Source organism: Helianthus annuus, chromosome 2 (assembly GCF_002127325.2).
Source record: "Helianthus annuus cultivar XRQ/B chromosome 2, HanXRQr2.0-SUNRISE, whole genome shotgun sequence".
Lineage (NCBI taxonomy): Eukaryota > Viridiplantae > Streptophyta > Magnoliopsida > Asterales > Asteraceae > Helianthus > Helianthus annuus.
This window is the reverse complement of record NC_035434.2, coordinates 12,062,731-12,071,438: the sequence shown is the minus strand read 5'-3', so window position 1 is coordinate 12,071,438 and position 8,708 is coordinate 12,062,731.

Sequence of the window (8,708 nt, the reverse complement as noted above, 5' to 3'; positions counted from 1 at the left end):
AATGACAAACGAGAACATAATAAAGAATTCAAGATGAACAACTTGTACGAGGTCCGAAAGACCTAGTGTCTAACGAGATTAGTACACATGTAGGTTATTGACACGTACGGACGCTCACTTCGATATCATAATACACGGAACGCAAACTTGTGAGTTCATGTCCCTCCTTTCACTGATTGCAATGTTTTGTTTTCAAAAACATCGAGGGGAAATACATGCTAAAACTATTGGTATGTTAGTTACGGAGTAGAAGATAACATGATCAATGTGCATAAGTAGGATGATAACATTAATAACCATTAATCACATAGTGACCAAGGTGCAAAAGGTGTAGATCTATTGGGCTTGAGGCACGCCCCACTCCTAGTTGTTAACCGTGGAGTGCTTTTGTGATCCCAAATGATAACAAAGTGTTCTCGGTTTGGTTATTTACTTATGGTACATTATGTCAGGGGCTCGCTACCCACTGATAGATCCTTAACAGACTCCATGAATGAATCAGAACATACCATGATTACAAGATAACATTTACGAGATTTCATATGATAACAAATACTGCATGAACTCGCTCAACTTTTTGTTGACTTTTTAAAACTACATGTATTTCAGGAAACAGGTCTTGAGCCGGTGATTCACTATGGGATTCGGGAAAACAAATGACAACGATTGCCACTTTTGAAGGGTTTGTATTCTATATCCCAACTTCGTATGGGTATATAGGAAACAAAGCCTTACTAAGTTTTATGCTAAAACTATCTTTCGTGATGTGTAAAATAAACTGATAACTATGTTATGTCTAATGTCATGAACATGTTTGGTACTGGAAACTACTTTTGGAAAATATGTAAATATTCGTTGGAATTTAGATATCTATGGCATCGTTGTTGGTTCATGTTGTTAATACATTTGGATGCAATGATTACCTTTCTTACGTCACACACAATACGCTTCCGCTACTAGCAGGGTGTGACAGTGAGCATATCGTGGATCGATGTGGGTCGCGAAAGGTGCACGGTCGAACATCACTGGCATAGGATCAGGATGTGGTGCGACAACAGGATCAGCAGGAATGTCAGCAACATGAGGAGCATCAACATGAGCATCAATAGCAACATGATCATCCACCAACTGTGGAACAACAACAGGATGATCATCAACAGGTAAATCATCAACCAAAGGAGCAACAGCAGGTGCATCGGCATGATCAGGGTCATGCTCAAACGCGGGGTTAGGAGCAACAACTGGCTCAGGGGCCACAGCAGGCTCCGGATCATCAAACTCCATGTCAAAGTCAGCTGGATCAACAAACAAGGGATCAATAGGGGCTACAGGATCCTCCATGGGCTGATCTAAATGAATAAACTCAATGTCATGATCGGGATCAAAGCCAGGTGGGAAAACAGGATCCGAATCATCATCAACATCATGATCGAACTCAAAGCTAGGGGCAGGGGCAGGTGCAGCGGACGATGCCATATCAGGGTCTGTGTCATGCGAATGGTGCTGCACTCCCTGCGTGTGTGAAGGTGCAGATGCCACAGACTCAAAAGAGTCTAGGACTGGCGAATGAACGGGTGCCTCCTCTGCAGGAGCATCAGCAAGAAGTAGAATATCACCAGCAGCAATATGGGCCTCGCCCTCAAAGTCATCCTCGAGTGGGTCCTCATCAAACAAGTCGACGTCGTCGTCAGCGACTACGTCGAGGGGCATCTCAACAATGGGATAAGCTGCAAGAGGTACAGGAGCAGGGATCACCGCGAGTGGCAGATCCCCGACAAGATGGCCATCAGCAGGCTCTACTACGACATCCGGCAGCGCAAAGGGATGGATGTCATCGTCGTCCGTGCTGGTAGTATCTGAAGTATACACCTTGTGCTCTGATGAAACTATGTCGTCTAATACTATAGGCATGGGGTCTGTAGTGTCCGACTCTCCAGTACCAGATGAAGGCATGACGTCTGTAACACAAACACACATATGCACAAATAATCAATCACATAGTCAAATAAACATGTTAGTCACCAATAAATAAGCAAGAATTTCTTCCTAGTCCCACTAGTCTAACCTCCCAGCCTCTCAGACTGAATCTCCTAGTCTCTCAGACTACCCTCCCAGTCTCTCAGACTGAACTTCCTAGTCCCACTAGATTAACCTCCCAGCCTCCCAGACTGACTCCCTAGTCCCACTAGATTAACCTCCCAGCCTCCCAGACTGACTCCCTAGTCCCACTAGACTAACCTCCCAGCCTCCCAGACTGACTCCCTGGCCTCTCAGACCAGGACCTTCCCAATCTCTCAGATTGGCCCCTCAGTCTATATGACTGACCCATAAATTTTGGGAAAAAGTGTTCATACTTTTTGTTCGTAAAAATGTTTTGTACTCTGGATCTGGACGTAGTGTATGCAATGTAAAAATGTTTTCGTGAGAGCCCTAGTGATCATAGTCTAGACTCGAGAAGGAATCCTAGTTCGCTATGATCAAAGCTCTGATACCAAGCTGTCACACCCTGGCTTTGCGGATGCGTGGGTTTATTTTGGTGTGACTTCTTAATACCATAGTTTAATCGCAACAAAGCTATATGAAAGTAAAACCATGCAGATCATCCATTGATTTAAGTTTTAAAATAAAAGTACCACAACATTGTTTTAAAATGTTGACACATGCAACGGAATTACAACATAACAAAACATAAACATTATTCAAAAGACACAACCATAAACCTGAAATAAACGTAGTTTAAGAACTGTGACTCGTCCAGGTAAAAGCCACAACCCCTAAACTTGGATGACCTCATAACTCTTACGCAGCGTGAAAACGTAGCATACCGTGCCAGATTCTTAGTTCCCTGAAATACATGCAAGTTGGAAAAATCAACAAAAATGTTGAGCGAGTTCATGTGTAGTGAGTATGTAAAACCTTTGTAAGTATAAAAATTCCTGGTATGTAGCAAATAAGGAAATAAAGAGATCACCAATGGTTTGCAAGGCCATTGATATGTGTGAAGTGCAGTAGGAAGACTCAAACCTAGCAGATTTTTTGCGTCGGGTACCAAGTCACCCCGAGGTCCGTACTGTTGGGCCTGGGGCTGGGCTCGCTACACCCAGATAGATCTACAGCTAAAGACCCTCGGTCCTACCATGAGGATTAATGGCCTCCAGTTCCCGCCTACCCACTCACATGATCTAAGTAGTAACCATCCTTACGCTAACCATACCATGTAAAAAGTATTCGTAATCATAGTAACATGTATTTCACCCCCGAAGTATAAAAACTGAAAACAGTTAAGAGAAAAAGGGGGACATGAACTCACTGAAGTGCGTCTGGAAACAGTAATCTCCCAGTCAACCCGCTGCGTGACGACCTACACGTACTAACTTCTATTAGACGGATGGCCGTGCCTGGCTTAAGGTTTAAGTTTTTGGGAAATAGTTAGGCAACTATTTCGTATTTACACTTCGTAATTATGTATTACTTATATTCCTTCCCAAGGGTGGGGGTTTTAATACATGCGCGTTTTGTAATTCCAAAATATATTATTAAATCTCACTTAAAAAATATATTTTAATTTATTTGTCTAAATGTTCTATCTTCAAAATATACATATTTTTCCCAAAAATATTATATTTTACTTCTTATAATTTCCAAAATAATACCTTTATCAAAATACACACTTACGAGTATTTTTCCGAAAATACATAAATTACATTTTTAGAGTTTGTGCGGTAATAATAATACCGGTGTAACTTAAATATTTATTGTGAGAGCGTTAGTATTATTTTGGAGTCGTTACTGCTCAGTGTATTCCAGTAATATTATTTTTACCCTAAAAATAATATTTATGTAGTTCACAAAATAATCATAAAATCCACACAGGTGTTACTATGAAAAATATATATTCTAAATATATATTTAGCTAGTTCTATTTATGAAAATTCCACCTCCGACCCTTGGAAGTTTTGTAATAAAAATCATGGCGAATTTTTATTTGGAAAATAAGTTAAAAATACATTCACAACACTTGTTACAAAAATATTTCCAAGTGTTATATTTCTGGAAAAATTTCGCCAGAGTTTCCTCTGTAACTGGAGGTGGCCACGCTTACAAGCGTATCATTTTCTTTTCAAAATTCAATCAACAATTTTCCCAACATCAACAATATTCAAACACTAAACTAGTCAAAACAAGTATAAATCGCAAACAAATGAACTTGTAAGTTGTGTAAAAATACGTAGTAACCTTCCATCATTTTTAGTAGACCTTTCTATCCTTAAAAATGAAATCGGTTTCTTGAAAGCTTTATTTTTAAAGAAAATGCAAGTTTACAACTTCTAGTCCAAGGATTACGAAAATATTTCTTTGTTAAATCCTTTCGTTACACAAGTGTCTACACAATTGTTTGTTCACAAAAATGCCTTTGTTTCAAGAAAGATCCGGCTTTTAAACGTGCTTTCATCTTACACTTGGTTCTTCGAAAATACCACTTGTAGATCTTTAGATCTACTAGTTTAGAACTCCATTTTACAAGAAAAACTATTTTACACAAGTTCATGTTTATGTATGAAAGGGTTCGTCATCTTGTAACTTTCCTACTTAACATAATGCTAGTTCATGTTCCATGAACATGATCTAGCGTGGTTAGATGACGATCCGTTCCACTACTAGCAATCAACAACATAAAATAACCATTACAAAACAAGATTCATGAGTTTTACACCATTATTCACTCTTTAACCATCTTGTTCTTCATTCTTACTAGACTTTTAGTTTTGATCTTAAGTGTTTATGATTTTTATCCGTTAAACTTCTTATTGACCACTTTAGACAAGATCAAGAGGGTGTTTAGAATCACTTACAACTAGCTCAAGGCTAGGGAAGAAATCAAGCGAAAACAAGGTGGATAATAGCGTTGTAGAGAGGTCCTTGTGATTCCGTAAGCACCGGGTCTCCTCGTATGAACTCTAGCACACTTGTAAGTATGTAAAATGGCAAGATCAAAGCTTAAAGATGGTGGGATGTTGGTTGTGGTGTTCGGCCGAGAACAATGGCAAGAGGGAGAGAGGAAATTTTGGTGAAGTGTTGTTGTGAATGAAAGCTCTTGATCTTATGGACTTATTTATAAACCACCATCCACTAAAATCCTTTGGTTATTATGTAATCTAGATATGGAGCATGATTAAATAAAATAATCAACATTGTAAGAGTGTGTCCCCTAAGGGGACCGACCGGTCAAGAGAGGGGGGTGGGGGTTGGTTTGATTTGAACTATATGGTTAATGTTTAGTTAGATTAGTTAGGGGTTTAAGTAAGTTACTAGTGTGTGGTGTTTTATAACGGGTGTTAGGGTATTCGGGGACCCTAACTGGCTCAGACAAGGAAAAAACAGTGTCATTGACAATATTTTTATATTCCGGGTAAAGTCCGGTTGTTCGGTTGGATACTGATCCGGTAAAGTGCTTAATAAGCATTTAAAGTGTCCTTAATGTTATTTTTAGTGACACAATGAATTCCCGACACTTTGGAAAGTGTCTAGTATTATTTTTCCATGTTTTTGCACTTTACTAGTTAGCTTAAATGCTGAATTTTGTATTAAAGTGCAGAAATTTGTGTTTAAAACATGTTTTAGGCACATCCGGTCACTATAACTAATGCATAGTGACGTAGTTCTATAATCCTCATTTCCCTACACTACCTACTAGTGTAGTGATCTATTCCCGGCTCATACTGGCCTTAGAGACAGTGTCTGTCTGGTGTTGGCTATGTCAACACGTTTACTGGGTTATCCGTTCATTGTGCTACTGTGCTATTGTGCATCAAGTTTGTCACTATAGTTCTGTGTAAATAATGGAGTGACAACAAATAAAGTATGATGCATGGTTATGTATATTTCAGAATTCATGTAGCAGTTTATTCACAACTGTAAGCAAGCACAGTAATTAAGCATTAATTAAATATTAATTAATTCGTACGGATACCTGGTTTGGTGAGGGTTGTCACACTCCCTTCATCATCTACAACAACCCCTTCATCTTCTCCCTCTATCGCACACTCAAATGGATACATGGTGTCGGGTTGTGGTTTCACCGGATTCGAGATGTTGGCGGGTTTTGATGGTGGTTCGATGTGGTGGTTGGATCTGAACAAGGGACAGTGGTGGGTTTGGATCCGAGGCGGTGGTGGGTTTGGACTGAGATGGTGGCCGGTTATCATGGTGGATTTGGTTATACAATTGTAAAATAAAACAAACTCTGCAATGACTCTTTAAACTCTCTCTCTCTCTCTATGTCTCTCTCCCCCGTAATAAATAAGATTTTACCTCATATCTGTCTGATGGCTACCTCCTAAATTATTGTTTTCTTCAAATCCTGGAATTCTTTCCACTTGGGTTTCATTAAATTCGTGTATTTCAAATGTATTGTTATTTGTTACTCCAATGTTACCCAGTTTGATTTGGGCTTCAAACCCTTTAATTTGGTAGCATTAGAAATCACACGAATCCATTCACAAACACCACATTTGGGCTTAGGGTATGAATTAATTAGGTCTTGTAGCGATTTTGGGGAAATAAACAGAGTGGTCGCCGGAGGGTAAGGGTTTTGCCGAAGTGGAAGGTCATCGGAGAACGCCGGAGTATACGTGTGAGAGAGAGAGTACAGAGGGGGAGATAAGAGAGAGAGATAGAGAGAGAGAGAGTTCAGGTTTTATAATTTATACTTTATTTTTAACACAATTAGTCCCTTTCTATAAGATATTTTATACAAAAGTCCCTAAGGATGTAAAATGACAAGAATGCACTCATGTGCAAGGTATAAGACCAGATTTAACCAACAAATCTAACTGAGTTTGGCCTAAAGGACATAACGTGCAAGATTTTGAAAGGTTAAGGACATCGCCTGTAAACTTTTGAAAAAAAGGACATCGCTTGCAATTTGATGTAAACATAAAGGACAAAATTTGTAATTTACTCTATTGTAAAACATAAATCCATTATATCAAATTATAGACTGAACGTTACAAATTCGATTCCGGTTATATCGGTTAACCAAAGCTTCATAACCGGAACCATAACTTTTATATTAATAAAATAAATAGTACTTTTCACATTAGGTTTTGTTAGTATAATGAATAATTTGTTTTATCTAAAAATTATCTTAAATTAAATAGAAGGGTTCTATTCGAAATTCAAAGTAGGGTAAAATTTAAAATTATATTATTATTTATTTAAGACAAAATTGCAGAAATCTTAACCTTTCTGTTATACCCAAACTTCACTTCATGCCTTTCACTATGAATTCGACAAAAACCAACCTTTGTGTTCATTTTTTATGACATCCTATAACCTTTAGCAATAACTACGTTCAAAAACTAAGTTACTTCACATGTTTTGTATGTAAGGGTATTATAGTATTTTATGAGCCTTTTATTTAATGTATATAAACAAAAAAATAACAAAACCATATTTAAAAAAAAAACTAATATATATAAACCCTTATCTCTTTCTCTCGGCTCTCGCTCTCTCTATTCAACAAATCCCCAACCCCACCAATGGGGGAGGGGTTAGGGTTCTGATGGTGGTTAGGGTGATGCCGATGGTGGAAGGTGGGGTGATGGTGGATGACGGTGGTTGAAATGTTCTATGTAATGGACCGTGGTGGTTGTGGTGGTTGATGGAGGTGTTGTACAGTTTACAATAAAGAGCTCTTCATAGCTTTGTGGATATCCTTTTTTGTTCCTTTGTTTCAACTATCATTTAGTAGTAAACTATTAATTTTGTAAATTGTAAACAACGTTCAAAGTCCAAAGTTTTTAGAATCAAACATTTTCTAGATATTTGAACTGAATTATACACTATATCTCATCATAAAGGTGGAATTTGTGTGGGTTTATTGATGTTTGGTGAAGAGGGATTTTTGAAGACCAGAGGGGTTTTAATTTTGAAGAAGACATGGGGTTTTTCTGGGTTTGAGCGGATCAATTAGGGAAGACAATGTGGAAATGAGAATAATACTCTCACATGTAACGCATGTGAGGGTAGTTAACCAAGAAGATAAACGAGGTTAGTGGTAAAGGTTGTACGCTGTATGAAAACATGAACATAAAGGTTAGTTTTTTGTCGATTTCATAGTGAAAGGTACAAAGTACAGTTTAGATATAACATAAATGTTGATTTCTGTAATTTTGTCTTTATTTAATTAATGTAAGGGCGTCCGGGGCGCTTTGCGGGGAGGAGTGCCCCTCTCACCCTAAGATAAGTAAGAAAATGAGATGGAAAAATTGATGTTTCTAATGGATGACACGTAATATTTTATTTGAAAAATAGAAGGATTCTATTCGAAATTCAAAGTATGATAAGATTTAGAGTTAAATGCCCGGATAGTCCCTGTGGTTTTCCCTTTTTTCACCTTTAGTCCCTAACTTTCTAAAATTACCTCTATAGTCCCCAACTTTTCAATTTTCGTTCCCGGATAGTTACTGACGCAGATGGAAGTTAATTTTTGGTGTTAAGTTGGGACGAAATGACTAAAACACCCTTACTAATAAAAAATATTATTAATTATCTATTGAATTAATTATAGGCAAATTGGAAAATAATAATCCCACCTTTCTTGAATTGGCCAATAATAATCCCAAGTCACGAATTAGCCACCAATAATCCGACCTCGTCCATTTTTTTTTGTAAAATACTCCACAGTTAAGTTTAGGCTAAATGAG